General features: G+C 56.4%; 1 protein-coding gene across 4 annotated transcripts in view; it reads left to right on the top strand.

The window, feature by feature from the left end:
* Positions 1 to 10,597: 10,597 nt before the first annotated feature.
* The window catches only part of OSBPL5 (oxysterol binding protein like 5), a 79,639-nt gene continuing 74,385 nt past the window's right edge, over positions 10,598 to 15,851 (top strand). For all 4 annotated transcript variants that reach the window (XM_030811440.1, XM_030811441.1, XM_030811442.1 and 1 more), the window contains exon 1: positions 10,598 to 10,736. The gene's annotated coding sequence lies outside the window, so the exon portion shown is untranslated. The remainder of the gene's footprint in view (positions 10,737 to 15,851) is intronic.

A 15,851-nucleotide genomic window follows, 5' to 3' on the forward strand; every position in this document is an offset into this window, starting at 1 on the left:
GGGAAACTGAGGCATCAAGCGATTAAAACCACTAGCTAGTGGCAGAGCCAGCCAGAACCCTAACTGCTCTCCCAGGCCCTGCTGCCTTCATTGCCTTTGACTGGAAACCTTCTCTCTCCATCCCTAAGGTCACAAGCTTGGGTCAGCTTTGGTTACTTCAAAATGTACCTGAATACATCCACTTCTCCTGACCTCCCATTCAAGCACCCCAAAACAACCCTAAACAACACTGATTCTGTTGACAAGACTTCCTGTCTCCATTCTGCCTGTACAGCAAAAATAAAGACCATCACACTCCCTCCTCAGAACCCCCTAAATGGCTTCCATCACAATCAAAATAAAATCAAACTCCACATGGGGCACAGGAAGCCAGGTGTGATGGCCCCTGCAGCCTCCCTGACCTACTTCCTGCCCTTCTCCCTCCCCCTGGCCACACTGGCCTCTGGCCATTATGTGAACACACCAAGCTCATGGCTTCCTGGTGCCTGGGTGCCTGTTGTTTCCTCTGCCTGGGACACACTGAACCCCGAGGTGCTGTGGCTCACCCACTCCCTTGCTTCATGAGGGTTTCTGCCTAAATGTCCTCTCCCCAGAAAAAGTCCTCCCTGGCCCCCTCTCCAAGCCCACTCAACACTTCATGCCTCCTCCTACCTCCTGCCCCAGATGGGCTTTCCTTCATAGCATCACTGGGGCTGTGTTCCTGCACTCATTTTCTGTCTTTCTCACAAAAGTTTGTGAGCAACATGCAGGCAGGACTCCTGTTTGTCCCCTTCACAGCCATGTCCCCATGCCTAGACACTATCTAGCACCCAATAGGTACTCCAAAAATATGTGATTAGGGAGAGGGAGTATCATGGGCCTGCTGCAGGCATCCCCAGCCCAAGGAACAGAGCAGAGCTGAGAGGTGGGAGGAGGCCTCACTGTCACTAGCCTGCACTCCACCCTGCCACACCCCCCTCTGCTGTCTTCCACAGGCCTGGCCACCTCCCCCATGCAAGTCTTACAGCTGGGGCTGCTGTGACAACAGGGGTGAGCATTCACCCAGTGCCACAGTGTGCCAGGCCTGGGGGATGATGTTTTTCACATGGGACTCTCCCACCCCAAGAAGGGTGTAATTTTAATGCCTGTTTTACATGATCAAGAGGATTAGGATAATGTTGACATGCACATAGCCAGTGCCTGGTCCTTAGTAGATATTCAGTAACAGCAAACTATTAGAGTTAGCAATATTCCCATCTAGCAAGTAACAAATAGAGTCAAACCAAGCTTGAGTAACTTCCCAGGATTGGAGAGAACAGAGACAAACAGATTGGTATTCAGAGCCTGCTCCACCAAGCAATTTAACTTTTATAAGCTTCAGTCTCCTCGCCTGTAAAAATGGACAATACTACCTGCCTGGTAGAGTTCCATGGTGATTAGAGAAAATGACTTATAAAGACCTGACACAGTGTCTGGCACACAGCCCATGCTCAGCCAAAGGGAGGCAGTAATCGTGAGAATAGTCATGATAATGGTGGTGGCAATGATGGAAATGGTGGTGGCATTGTGGTAATGCTGGTGATGGTGATGGTAATGCTGATGAAGGACGTGATGATGGTGATGATACAGATGATTATGATGATGATGGTGATGATAGTGATGATGATGATGATGGTGATTATGATGGTGATGGTGATAAAAACAATGATGGTTGATGATGATGGTCGTGGTGATGATGGTGATGGTGGTGATAATGATGATGATGAAGGTGGTGATGGTGCTTATGATGGTGATGAAAGCAATGATGGTTGATGATGGTGATGATGATGGTGGTGGTGGTGATGATAGTGATGGTGAGGATAGTGATGATGATGATGGTGGTGGTGGTGATGGTGATTATGATGATGATGAAAGCAATGATGGTTGATGATGATAATGGTGATGGTGATTATGATGGTGATAGTGATGATGGTGATGATGATGAAGGTGGTGATGGTGATCATGATGGTAATGGTGATGAAAGCAATGATGGTTGATGATGGTAGTAATGATGATGGTGGTGGTGATGACGGTGATGGTGAGGATAGTGATGATAATGATGATGATGATGTGGTGGTGGTGGTGATGGTGAGTATGATGATGAAAGCTATGATGGTTGATGATGGTAATGGTGGTGGTGGTGATAATGATGGTGGTGGTTGAGGTGACAATGGCAGTAGAGGAATAGGTGATGATGGCAAAGACTAGATTCACACCCAGTTCTGACCCCAAAGCCTAACCCCTCTTCAGCACACCATACTGGAATCCCTACTCTTCCAGCATCCTCTACATCCATGGTTTGCAAGCCTTTTGGTCTTAGGGTCCTTTATAGTCTTAAAAAATTACTGAGAACCACAAAGAACATTTGTTTCTGTAGGTTATGTCTATCAGTATTCACTAAATGTTTTAAAATCTGCATTTAATTATTCATTTAAAAAGTATTATAAATCCATTACATTGTTAATGTAAATAATCATTATTTATGAGAACCAACCATATTCTACAAAACAAAAATATTTTGTGAAAAGAGCGGCATTGTTGTACATTTTTGTGAGTCTCCTTAATGCCTGGCTTAACAGATGCTAGCTGAGTCCTTGCATCTGCTTCTGTATTCTCTCCATTGCAATATCACACATAGGCAGACTCCAGAAAACCCCACTGTAAGTTGTAAGAGAAAAAGGGTGGAAAGGGCAAATAGCATCCTAGTATTACAATGAAAATAACTTCGACCTCTTGGACTCCTGAAAGGGTCTCAAGGACCCCCAGAGGCTGAGTCTGTCCACTTGGGAGACTCCAGGCACACACTCAGAATCACTGCTCTAGCTCCTCTTAAATGAGTAGCCATCAGCCGGGCGTGGTGGCTCATGCCTGTAATCCCAGCACTTTGGGAGGCTGAGGTGGGCAGATCACCTGAGGTCAGGAGTTCCAGACCAGCCTGGCCAATATGGTGAAACTCTGTCTCTACTAAAAATACAAAAATTAGCCAGACGTGGTGGCAGGTGCCTGTAGTCCCAGCTACTTGGGAGGCTGAGGCAGGAGAATCACTTGAACCCAGGAGGCGGAGGTTGCAGTGAGCCAAGATCACTTCACTGCACTCCAGCCTGGGTGACAGAGAGAGACTCTGTCTCCAAAAAAAAAAAAAAAAAAGAGTAGCCATCTCCAGCTTTGGGCTGGCTCGTTGTTCCTGCAGGGGTGATAGGAGAGCCCCAGGTTATGCATGCCCCAATACTGACTTGTCCTGAGTCCTGGGTGACCCTCCCTCCAGATCTTGGTCATCTTTAGGGCCTTTCCATCTGCCTCTCAGTGCGCAAGTTACACCTGCCAACCAACACCAGTTCCATAAGAAAGTGACTTCTCAGTGGTGGCCCTGTGAGTACAAGCAGGGTCTGCAGCATCTGGGATGCTTCTCCCACTCCACAGACCTGGCCATGCCATTCTGCAGTCTTGGGTTTCTGTACCCCGAGAGGAAAAGGTGGCATCTCTCCTGGGCATCACAGGCTGGCCACTAAGCCTGCAGATTCCCTTGGTCAGATCCTGCCTTGGGACAGTTGTTTCCTTTCCGCACCCACTCACTGTGTCACCAGGAAGCAGCCCCAGGCCCTCCCCAACAGGTGGAAGACAGATGTGCCAGATTTCCCCATGATCCTCCCATGGGCAGTTTGAAGATCCCTGGAGGGAAGCCAGCCTTCCACCCCAATGTGCATTTGCCAAAGTCCTGCCCCTCGGGGTATCCAGTTCTTCCTGGCTGGAAATGCCAAGCCGAAAGGGCAACTTCCAGCAAAAGCGTAGACCCTCCACTGCTCCCGGGAGGTGCTGACCGCCCCATTCAACCCTCTCCATTAGTAGGGGCCAGGAATGGCCTCCAGCTTGAGGCCAGGATTTGCTCCATCGAGGCTTCCGGCCCCAAGGCTGTGCACTCAACAGAGACCCAGAACACAAGCATTTAGGACAGGAAAGAAGTTCAACCGGCTCACCAAAACCAATGGCATTCAACCGGAAAATCAACACAACACTGTCAAGGGTATCTTGTGCAAGGCCAAACTCCCAGTACCTGTGAATGTACACTATTTGGAAATAGGGTCTTTGCAGATCTAATCAAATGCAAGATTTTCAGATGAAATCATCCTGGATTACCCCAGTGGGCCCTAAATCCTATGACTGGTGCCCTTATAAGATAAAGGAGATGGAGACTTGAGACACAGACACAGAAAGGGAAGAACGCCGTGGCTGAGGATGGAGGCAGAGATTGGAGGGACTCATCTCCAAGCCAAGGAGTGCCAAGGATTGCTGGCCAGCAGAAACTGGGGAGAAGCAGGGAAGGACCCTCCCCCGGAGCCTCCAGAAGGAACCCAGCTGCTGACACCTTGATTTCAGGCTTCCAGCCCCCAGAACGGTGGGGGAACCAATTCCTGTTGTTTCAAGCCCCCCGGCGTGTGGTAGCTTTTTGTTCTGGCGGTTCCGGGAAACGAGCACACCTGTTTACAGTTGGTCTGTTGGTTGAGGAGAAACACCGGGGTTTCATGCGGTCCTCACATCCTCCAGGGTCACTGCGTGTCTTCGAGCACCAGCATTCTGAAGTCAGGGATGGGGTCACCCTCATGGGCTGTCAGTGACTTACTAGGAAGGCTCAATGTCTCCTTAACTTGGAGCCAGATCTGGATGAGGTGACCCTGTGTACTTCTGGCTTACGGCAGGTGCTGTTGGTTCTTCCTGAGGGGCACACACACCCAGGATGCAGAGGGCAGGCCTCAGCTTTGCTTCAGCCCTCTCCTCCTCGTCTGTGTCCCAGAAGGGCCCTGCTTTCCTGCAGCAGGTCCTCAGCCCCAAGCCAACGTGGAGGTTCAAGACCCAGCTCTGATCTCAGGAGTCACTGCCAGGGAGCATCGCCTGAGTGAGCAGGCTCCGGGAGGCTGCCCCTCCACCTGCGGGTTCTGCAGCCTCCCAAGTGGACACACCGGGCTTCCTGGGTGAGAACTCAGACACGATGTGCCTCCCTTTGAGATGTGTCTGTTCCAGGTGCCCCTTGATCTGCTCCTTCGGGTACCAGCACCGAGGAGACCCTACCCCCAGGTCTCTGCGGCCTTGCCCAGGGCTCTCTCCACACCCACAGCTGCCCGACATGCTGTGCCTGCTTCTTGGGCAGGGAGAATCCCTGCCTCCTTCCTCAGAGCGGGGACAGAAGCTTCCCCCCAAGCCCCCAAGCAGGAGCCTGGGCCCCTGTGAACTGCCCCCTCCCAGCCTCCCTCCCTGCCTCCAGCACCACTGTGGGGCAGGCAGACGCCCACGAGTGTGGCAGATGCAGCCCATGGCCAAGGGTGACAGGCAAGGGGCTCCTAAACCCAGGTCCTGAACTGGGCGTGCCCCTGACCCCTGAGAAGAGGCCTGGCTGGAGCCCAAGCCAGCGCCCACAGCCAGCAGCTTCCCCGGAGCAGCTGCCTCCACTCAGCCTGGGCACCAGCTAGCTTTGGGGACCTCTGGGCACTTCTCTCTTTACTCCGTGAGATTTCTGGGGTGTATCCCAACCTCACTGCTGTGCCCACGAGGCCCTGCTCCTCCTCCTGGCCAGGTGTGGTGGAGGATGGCATAGGGCTGGCTGCCCATAGCAGGGCCACAGGCAGAGCCCGCCACCCTGGGAATCACCTCTGCGAACTGGCTCCACACTCGTGGGGACGTCTGAGCACGAGCTTATCCCACATACCCAATGCCGTTGAGCAGCACCCACAGCCCCCCGGAGCCACCTCAGCCTCCCACTGAGTCCTGTGGAGGTTTTGACCCTATAAATAGCACCTTCTTGTCCTTTCAGGCAGGAGTCCAAATACTGTCACCAAGAGAGGTGGGAAACTCCATTTTTATTAGGATCATATTACAATGCCTGAATCATGAGTTTAGATGTGGCTTTCTGGAAGACAGGGGTGTGTGTGGGTGTGCATGTGTGTGTGTGCACGCACACGTGTGCATCAGAGAGAGAGAGACAGACAGAGACACAAAGTAAGAGAGTCAGAGAGAGACAGGAGGACAGAGCCAGAGAGCCTGAGTGAGCCTTCAGGCAGCAGGCCTGCTCAGGACACGTTGTGGGCAGTGCAGCCCAGAACTGGGAAGGGAGTCCTGCAGGCTGCCCCAGGAAAAAACCAAAAGAACAGAAAACAGCCACTGCTCCGCCCCGCTCCCCACACCTGGCTTCGTGACTCAGCCCAGGAGACACCACCACAGTCTCCCTAATAAGAGGGGGAGGAATGCATGTGGGGATCCAGTACGTCCCTGCTCCTCCTCAGGCCCCCAGCCCCTGCACCCCTGTGGGATCCAGGAGAGGAAAGGACTTGGCTCCCTCCCATGGCTGGTGGCCCAAAGTAGCAGCCATGTCCAGCCCTGAAGGAGGGAACAGCGGGGAGAGCCTGCCTCCTGTAACCTGAATGCTAGCTTAGCTTCCAGTCCTGCCTGGGACGCTCCCCAGTGGCCAGACTGGAGCTGGTGGCTTCACCTCCTTGACTTTCCACTTCAGCGTCTGTAAGGTGGGGATACTGATAACCACAGGCTTGCCAGCAGTGCGGGGAGATGCAATCCGGTCATGTGAAGTTGAGGACATAGTGCCAGGCGCACAGCAAACGGTCCATACCTGCTGCGATGTTTTTATGATGAGCTTTGTGCCATGGAGACTATCTGGACGCTTTGAGTTTCACTGACGCCCCACCGCCTACGGGAGATGTAATCTCCTCCCGCTGCACAGGGAAGGAAACAGAATGGGCTCCCACAGGAGACCACACCTGGCGGTGGATTGCCCTCAGGGCAGCAGGGAGGGCAGCAGAGCCCAGGCTCACCCCTGGGTCTCCCCACTGCAGCCCAGGGAAACCAGGCAGGTGTCCCACTAGGAGTCGGAGACCCACCAAAGTCCAGGTGCACCCCTTACTACTGGGGCCTCGGTTTCCTCATCTGAAGTGGTTATTGCTGCCTTAGAAGACTGAAAAGGGCTGGGCGTGGTGGCTCACGCCTGTAATCCCAGCACTTTGGGAGGCCGAGGCAGGTGGATCACAAGGTCAGGAGTTCAAGACCAGCCTGGCCAAGATGGTGAAACCCCATCTCTACAAAAAATACAAAAATTAACCGGGTGCGGTGGCAGGCGCCTGTAATCTCAGCTACTCAGGGGGCTGAGGCAGGAGACTCGCTTGAACTCGGAGGGCGGAGGTTGCAGTGAGCCGAGATTGCACCACTGCACACCAGCCTGAGCGACAGAGTGAAACTCCGTCTCAAAAAAAAAAAAAAAAAAAAAAAGCAGGCTGAAAAGGACTAAAGGAGACAACGGATGACAGTTTGCCGGCCGACACCTGCTTAAGTTCTCCCTAGGGGGCCACACCCAGCCCCGCTGGCTCCTGTAGTGGCTGAAGCCCTGAGCAAGGCTTCCCCGGTTGGTGGCACCTCCTCTGGATTGGGCCCAGCCCTGTTCCCACATGTCCTGGCCACCCCAGCCCTTCCCAGGGAGGCAGCCAGATGTAGCAGAAGGGGCAGGGGATTTTGCAGGGGGGTTTCCTCTGAGCCGGTGGGTCTTCATCATGAACCAGGTGGCAGAGCACAGCAGATCAGAGCACAGTTCGGGGGCCAGAGAGGTTGGTGACTGCCTCGCCTGCTGTGCCTCAGCTTCCCCATCTGTAAAATGGAGCCAATCACGACAGAACCAGCTCATAAGGTTGTGAGGCAGATTAAATGCACCAAGTGTCTAAAGCTCTCAGAAAAGGGTCTGACACGAGAAAGGTGCCCAGAGCCATCTTATTCACTCCTCAGTCAGTGTCAGGAGGAGTAGATGAGATGCAAAGAATCTGGGACAGGGTAGGGGCTCCATCAGCAGGACGCTTTGGGGGCTTAGACCAACCACCCAAAACCAAGGTGTGATGCCAGCAGGTGGACATGTATTCACTTCTGGGGCAGGGATTCTTGACCTCAGCATGACCAGCATTTGGGGCCGGGTCACTCTTTGTGGTGGAGGCTGTCCCATGCATGACAATGTGTTTAGCAGCATCCTCAGCCTCTACCCACTAGACACCAGTAGCAACCTCCAATGACGATGACCAGAACTATCTCCAGGCAGTGCCAAATGCCACCTGGAAACTGGAGGCAAAACCGCCCCTAGCAGAGAACTGCCATTCTGGAGATTTGGATTGGAACTGCCCTGATTTTAAATTGCACTGTGCTTGCAAAGCATTTTTTAAATTCTTACTTATCACAGACATATTTTTCTGAATTACCATAAATTCCAAACTAACCATCTGGGCGCTGCAAGCCATTCCTTCCCATAGTCCACTCATGGTCCCCAGTGCCCATCAACAGCCAGCGCTCGCAAAGTCTGTTGGCCCACTGGGGACTTACGGCAACTCATGCAGCGGAAACTGCTCTGGTCATCGCCATTTACAGATGAGGAAACTGAGGCACGGCCAGTTGCACAAACTTGCTCAAGGGCTCCTGGATGGTGGGGCCTACTGGGCGTGCCCCCCTAACGCTGGTGCCATTGGCACCTGGCTCTGCCCATCTCTGAGGCCTCTCACGCCCTCATTTCCTGCGTTGGCCACCAGGCGCAGATGCCGTGTCCATCTGACAGGAGAGGAAGCGGGGTCCCAGGAGGAACAAGCCACTGCCTGGTGACGGAGCTTCTTTCTGGCAGCAGCAGGATTCGGACCTACCTCTTGTTGGGGGCAACCTCGTCGGCTCACTGCCTCTCCAAAACCAGGCAAGAGGCTGGAAATGGGGCTTTCTGGAAAAATGCAGAGCCTGCTGGGAAGTGGGGCAGACAACTGACACCTGTCGCTGAGCCTGGCAGGTGGCGTGTTCATTTCTTGCGTGGCCATCTGGCTGTCAGACACTACCCAGTGAGAGGCTCTACCCTCATCCTGCCCCACCCCAGCCCCACCCTGCTGTCATCTATGGCCCCTTCCCCCACTCTGTCAGGTGCCTCTTCGACTTTTGACCTCTGCCCTCAGCAGTGTCATTTCATGAAACCCAGGCCCCGGACAGCCAGCATCAAGCAACTGGCAACCTTCCCTACTTCGGCCCCAGAGACCTCCGCCCTAGGGATAGGGGCTTTGTTTTCTTCCCTAATTCCCTTTGGATTGGCTCCAGCAACCAGCAATTTACCAGGCAGCAGCACCTCAGCTTTGGGCAGAGTCTTCAAAGAGCAGACCCAGCAGGTGTCTGTGGATCCCAGCTGCACAGACCCTCTCCTGGAGAGGCAGAGGCCGCCTGCCACAGGCCACACGGAGCAGGGTCCCACCATGGCCCTGAGCATCTTGACTGAGCAGTTCTGCATCCCAAGGCCTCACAAGGTGACTATGGAATGGCAATGCTAGCCCTGGGGGTAAGCTTAGGGCAAGTCCGAGAAGCCCACTTGCCTCCGTAAGCCGTGGGTTCCTGTGATCAGCACACAAGCAGCTGGTGCTGCTATCCCCAGGAGGATACCCACCAACTTGTCTAACGGGGTGGGCAAGGCCAGGGCTGAGACAGGAAGGGGTCTGGTTTGTTGTGGGCAGAGCACCTGCATGCTGTGCCGCTCCCCCTTCAGGTGCTGGAAGGAACCTTCCTGGGCCGCTCGCCCTCCGCAGCCCTGCTGGGAGGTCTTGCAGACGCCCATGAGAGCCAGGCTTACGGCCTCCCAAATGCACGTGCAGCGTGAAACTGTGGAAACACACGTGTCAGTGGCAGTTCTGCCTGAGGAGGAGCCCGGGGCTCTCTGCGGAGGGTCAGTTCTGTCCCTTTTAAGGTTCTGCGTGGAAAAGGCTCCACGCCCTCTTGGGGTCTACCTACATCTGGGGATGCCAGAGCCCAGCTCCCAGTTTTTCTGGTCATTTGAGGACATACCATAGGAAGGACCTGCAGTGCACCTCAGGCTTGGACACTACGGCTGCAAACGCCCTGGGGCCAACCCTGGGCTCACACCCAATTTAGGGTCTACAGGCAGGGAGCCAGGGGCCAGGAGAGGACTTCTCAGCTCCCATGGGGATGCTGTTTAGGGGAATTAGAATGTCTTTTATATACGAGAGAACTGAGGGGTCTAAAAAGGTCTCTGGGGGGTAGAAGAAGGTGAGGAGAAAACACAGGAAGAAATGCACATGAGGGTAGGTTCTTATCAAAAGGGTCCTGAGAAAGACGTACAGTTAGAAACAGAGTGTGACTGAGGGTCCTTCTTAGCACATAAGGGGCAGGGACAATGGGCTCAGATGTCTGGGGCTCCTCTTGTGTTCTGATGGCTCCTGAGACGGGGAGAAACGGCGACAGTTTCTTGGGTTCAGGAAGGGAGAGGAGGCGCCTCGCACCCTGGCTAGGGTGGGCTGGGGGCCTGCACCCCTAAGTTGGAGAACCCCACGAAGCTGACCCCACTCACCACTGCCCACCCCGCCAAGCCTCCTGGCCATTTTCAGCTGAGTGTCCCGACCTCTGGCCGCCCGGGTGAGTGTGAGCCCCGGAGTGCGCGCGGGGGGTTGGGGGGCGAGGAGAAGCGGCAGCCGGTGGGGGGCCCCCTGGGCGCCCGCTCCGCGCCGCGATTCGGCCCGGGTTTTGCGGCCGCCGCGCCTCCTCCTCCCGCCTCCGGGCTCCCTGGGCCTCTTCCCTCCGCCGCGCCCTCGCTCCGCCTCGCGCGGGGGGACCAGCTGCTGGCATTTCCTGCAGCCAGGCCCGCGCCGCCAGCGGAGCCCCCGCGCGCCCGGCCGGCCCGGAGCACCGAGTTCGCTGCACGGTAGGAGGTAGGAGAGCGGCGGCCCGGGGGGCGGCGGGGGACGGCGGGGGGATGACGGGCTGGGAAGGATCCGGAGGGCCCCGCCGGGCAGGGCCGGAGCGAACTGAGGGCCGCGGGGGGCCGACCGAAGGGATCCAGGAACCCGCGCCGCAGCACCGCGGACCCTGGCAGTAGCTAGTGCGCGGAGCCACGCCGGGGCCGGTCGCGCGCCGGGGGGGAGCGGAGGAGCCTGGGGGCGCCCCGGGCCAGGGCGGGTCGGCGCCTGGCGGGTTGGGGCGGGTGGGGCCCGTGAGTGGGAAGCGGCGCGCCCAGCTCGGCTCCCCACTTGGTGGGGCTTAAAGGAGCCAGGACCGCCAGGGAGGGTGGCTGGGTCTGACCACCACAGACCCTGGCCAGTCGTTGGTCTGTGTCCCCAGCTCGGCCGACGCGGGCTCCAAGGAGCCAGGTCTTGATGGGTCTGCATGGGGTCTGGGATCTGAGTCTGGCGTCCCAGCTGCGGGCTTGGGAGGACTGCTGTGTCTGAGTCCGCAGAGTCAGGGGGCTGCCTGGATTACAGCCTAGGGAAGGACGCTTGCCCACAGCCCCCATCTCTGGGGCACTGACCCCCTGAAGATATGGAGCCTCAGGGATTGTTGAGGTGCCTGAGTCCTCAAGAGGGTCTTGTGCACTTGAAGATTCCTCCCGGGGAGGGGGGCGCGGGAGGGTGGGGCAGACAGGAAGGAGGCTGGAGTCTGCAGCCCCCCGAGGAACAGGCCCGTCCTGGGCTTCCCAGGCACCGCCCCCAACCCCCACCCAGACCGCTGGGCTGCCTCCTGTCAGAAGCCAACTGGACTTAGGGTTTGGGGTGACTCCTGGGGGTATGGAGGGGTCACAGGGTGGGCTTACCTGCCCCTCCCTCATCCCTGGCTGAGCCCATTGCCCCTCCCTCATCCTTGGGCTGAGCGGGTCTGCCCTGCCACAGCGGCTGAGTGGATTTCCTCTCTTGCCATTTCGTAACTTGCTCCCCTCTGTGTGTCTGCCCCAGTCTCTTCAAGGTGCCTTTTACAGGCAGACTTCTGTAAGGGTCCCACCCCACCTGATACAGCCTCCCAAAGCCTGGAGAAGTGGGCCAGCCTTTGGGATCCTAGGTAGATGCTCTTGGGTCTGCCTGCACCAGGGCTGATCCAGATCCCAGACCGAACAGAAACCCTGCTCCCCACCCCCAAGAGTAAGGCCCCTCTGCACGTTTTTATCCCACCTCCTTGGTACACAGGGCCTTGCTGTTCCTTGAACCTGCCAGGTGAGTGGGGGCTTTGTAGGCATTGGGCAGGTTTGGGGCAACCTGGGGTGGCATCATGTGCCTGGCTGCTCCCTTCAGGTCTCAAGCTCCAGAACTGCAGATCCTATTGTCTGCCTGCATGCATGTGGGGCTGGCCTGGGGTGCCAGGAGGCAGGCACCGCGTGTGTCTGTCTTACCAGGCTGTGTTTAGGAAAGGTGACACAGCAGATGGGCCGGATGAGGAGCCTCTGACCTGCAGTCCTGGGCCTGGTCTCAGAGAGGCTGCCCTGCAGATGTCAAACCCCAGGCAGCCATCCTGCATGTCCAGTGGAGGCTCCTTTCTGGGTCCAGATTGGGCCATGAATAGGCCATGTTCTTCAAAGGACTGCTTTCAGCTCTTAACAGAATACGAATGCAAGACCCCCCCGCCCCGCCCCCACCCAGGATTGTATTTACTATGCTGAGAATGCCTGGTATCAGTTTCTCTCCTGAAATCCTGGCCTCGCTCTGAGTGCTGATAGTAATCTGACATGTAATGCTTGGGGGAGGGAGAAACACTGTGACAAGCCGGCGGGTGGAAGGGCTGTGTGTGTCTCTGACAGCTGTGTTTTGGGGACTGGTGCTCTCTGCTGATTCTGTGGTTAAGCCTGCACACGTTTGCACACATACAGGCACAGCGTGCAAGTGGAGAACTTACCCAAGATGACAGAAGGTGCATCCCACCCCCATTCCCATTTATTATTCAAGGGACAGGTGAATCTGAGTCTGTGACCGCAGCTGAGAAATGTTGTGGACCCAGCTCGGGGTTCTCCCGGAGAGGCCTGGGGAGCTGGAAGCTCTGACCTCCTGGACAGGGGGTTGTAGAGGGGCCGAGGCCCAGGGGTGCACAGTGCCAAAAGGATCCCGGTCATTTTGATAGGAAGGGAGCTGTCGGGGAGGGAGCCGTTAGGTGCAGCTCCCCTTGTGGAGTACAAGGGCCAGGTGGGTAGAAGTGCCCACTGCTTGCAGGGTTGGCAGGGGAGCCCAGGGAGTGCACCGGTGTGCTGGGGAGTAGATGTTGGGTGCTGCAAGTGAGGGCCACTGGCCTCCTGACAGGGACAGGCATGCTGCCCCGGATGTCCTCATGCTGCTTATGACCGGCACAAAGGAAAAGAATATTGTTCTCGATGCCAGCTTTGCTTGATGACTTACCGAGCCTGCAGCTTGAGGAGGCAACTGACAGCCTGAGGATGGGGCTGTTGGGCTGGTCAAGATTTTTAAGGGTTTTGGGGCCTTGGTGGCTGGGTCTTGGCCACGGCTGGGTAACCTTTCCCGTGGAGATGTATGGGCAGATAGTGAAGCTGCTCCAGAGAGTGGTAGGGTTGGCGGTCGAGTACAAAGGACTTGGGCTAAGGACTGCGTTGTTCTCTTAGCATCACAGTTGTTCTGAGCCAGGGCCTCTGGGATCGTGTCCACGAGGGTGTGAGGTTGCCTTGTGCTGACATCTACACTAAGTGGAGTGGGCACCAGCTGTGTCCTCAGGACCAGGGCTTGAGGTGGGAGATGGGGAAGGGGTGGGACATGAGCCTTGTTGGCTGGCTTAGAGGGATCCAGAATTCCTAGAGGGCCTTTGTTGCAAATCTCAGAGCCACCCAGGCTGAGAGCAAATGCTTTGCTCGGCCTCCCAGCCCACCTCAAATCCGGCTGATCCCTCCAGGGCTGGCCTCCACTCCCCTCCTGGCCCTACCATCTCTTGCCTGGAGCTCCACATCAGCTACCTAGTAGGGTCCCCTTTCGTGGCCTTCCTAGCCCTTCTCCAATCAGCAGCCAGCATGGTGTTTAAAAAGATAAACCACTTCATGTAATTTGCCCATTTAGAGCCCTTTGAGATTTGCCATGGGTCTCAGTAAGTCCTGATCCCTTTCCAGACCCCACAGGCCCTAGACGCCCCTCCACTCCTCCTCCCTTCCCCTGTTCTCCTCTCCCACTCCCCTCCCCTCCCTCTCCCCTCCTTTCTCACAGGGGTCTGGCCTCAGCCCTGGCATCTTACTCCAGGGTCTTTGCACTGGCTGTGCCTCTACTTTCGGCCCCTCCTTGGATCTGCACTTGGTGGGCTCCATCTAATTCAGGTCCCAGCTCGGATGCTGCCTCTCTGAGAGAGGCTCTGTTCCTGACCTGATACCCATTCCAAAGCAGCTCTCAGCTCTGTGTTTTGCTTTCTCTTTATTTATACTGAAATGATCACATTTGTTTAATTGAATGGCTTCCTATGGAGAAAGCGATTGGGCCAAGCCAGGTTCATGGTGGGTGCCACTGGTGCGTGGCGTCTGTCCCTGGTGGGTGCCGCTGGTGCACGGTGTCTGTCCCTGTGCACGGTTGCCTGCAAGTCTGCTCCGGGCTCTCTTCCCAGGGGCTGGCACACAGTAGGTGCTCTATGGTTAAGTGAGGCACATGTGGAAAGCCATCATACTGTCTCATCCCAGGGAGGTCAGTAGATTGAGACTGGCTGCCCCCATCTAGCAAGTCCCATCCACCATGTCCTGGTTTCACCAGCATCAGCTGGTGTGGGACGTGACCAGCTCATTTCCTCCACGCTCTAGGATGGGAAGGACAAGAGTGTGTGACTCTTCCCAGGGTCCTATCATCTCTGATTTAGGAATGCAGCCCTTAGGGTGTCTCACCTCCTCAGGATGCCTAATATTGTGTTTGGTGAATGCAGATGGACTTAACTGGCCCATGGATCTCCTCTGACCCTGCTGACACAAAGACAAGGATGAAGGGGAAAGTTGAGCCTCAACAACTGAACAGTATGCCCTCTAAATATGTACATTCTTAGGGAGTTTAAGTGGAAAATAGGGAGGAGATTTGAGGGATACTCCACCTCGGCAGGCAGCTGGTCAGGCTGCCCGTTGTGACCAGCCTGGGGTCGCCTTCCCTTCACCCAAGGCCAGGGGAGTTTGCAAACCTGCAGTAAGCCCTGCCGTACCTGGCAGAACAGAAGCACCACCCCAGCTTGGAGACAGCATGCCTCTGACTGCTGGTCATGGATGGCCCCTTGGGAAGTGCCCTGTGCTTCTGAGCAAGGAGGCAACGGGCCTCCGGGCACTCAGGGACAGCACAGAGGGCGCTCTGTCGCCCGTGCCTTTGTCCCTTCTCTCGCTGGCCCATTCTCAGCTGCTTCCTCGCGGGGAAGGGCCTTCCTCGGCCAGGGGAGGGAGCGCTCAGTAGCCCGGCGCTGCGGAGGGATTGATGTGCTATTGGGGTGAATACGGCGCTCGGTGTGGGGGTGGGGGCGGCGGGTTGTCATTTAAAGCGGCCTTTGGGGATGGTCAGCAGAGGAAGGCGTGGTGTTGGGGGGGTGATCCGCATCTCCGCGCCCCTTTCCTGGCAGCCAGCGGGATTTCTCATGACCAGCTATTGCGCGAATAAGACACAAGAGTCAACTAAAGGGCGCGCCGCTGTGGGTCCCATTCGCTGGGCTGCGGCTTCAGGCAACGGCATTTGTATGCCCGCCTATTAGGGTGAATGCGACGAGGGGAGTGTGGGTCGCTTAAAGGGCCGGGACTCTGGCAGCAGTGCGTCCCGGCTGTGGCCGCCTATTGCGGTGAATGCGGCGGCGCAGCAGTCGGGTCTCTTAAAGGGTCCAGGCGTCCTGCTTGCTGGACTGTGCTGCTTTGGGGCAGCTCCTGGTCCTGGGCGGGAGGGGAGCACTTTAGAGAGGCTCCCCACATTGGCCAGAGGGAGAGGAGCCCCGACGCTGGCCCGTGGGGCAGGAAGGCTAGATGCCCTCCTTACAGGATGAACCTCACCGCCCGCCCCCACCCCCCGCCGCCCCGCTGCCTTAGGAAGTCACCCAAATTTAGCAAAATTCAAGCCAGAGCCAGC

This window comes from Nomascus leucogenys, chromosome 4 (genome assembly GCF_006542625.1).
Source record: "Nomascus leucogenys isolate Asia chromosome 4, Asia_NLE_v1, whole genome shotgun sequence".
In the NCBI taxonomy this organism is placed as follows: Eukaryota; Metazoa; Chordata; class Mammalia; order Primates; family Hylobatidae; genus Nomascus; species Nomascus leucogenys.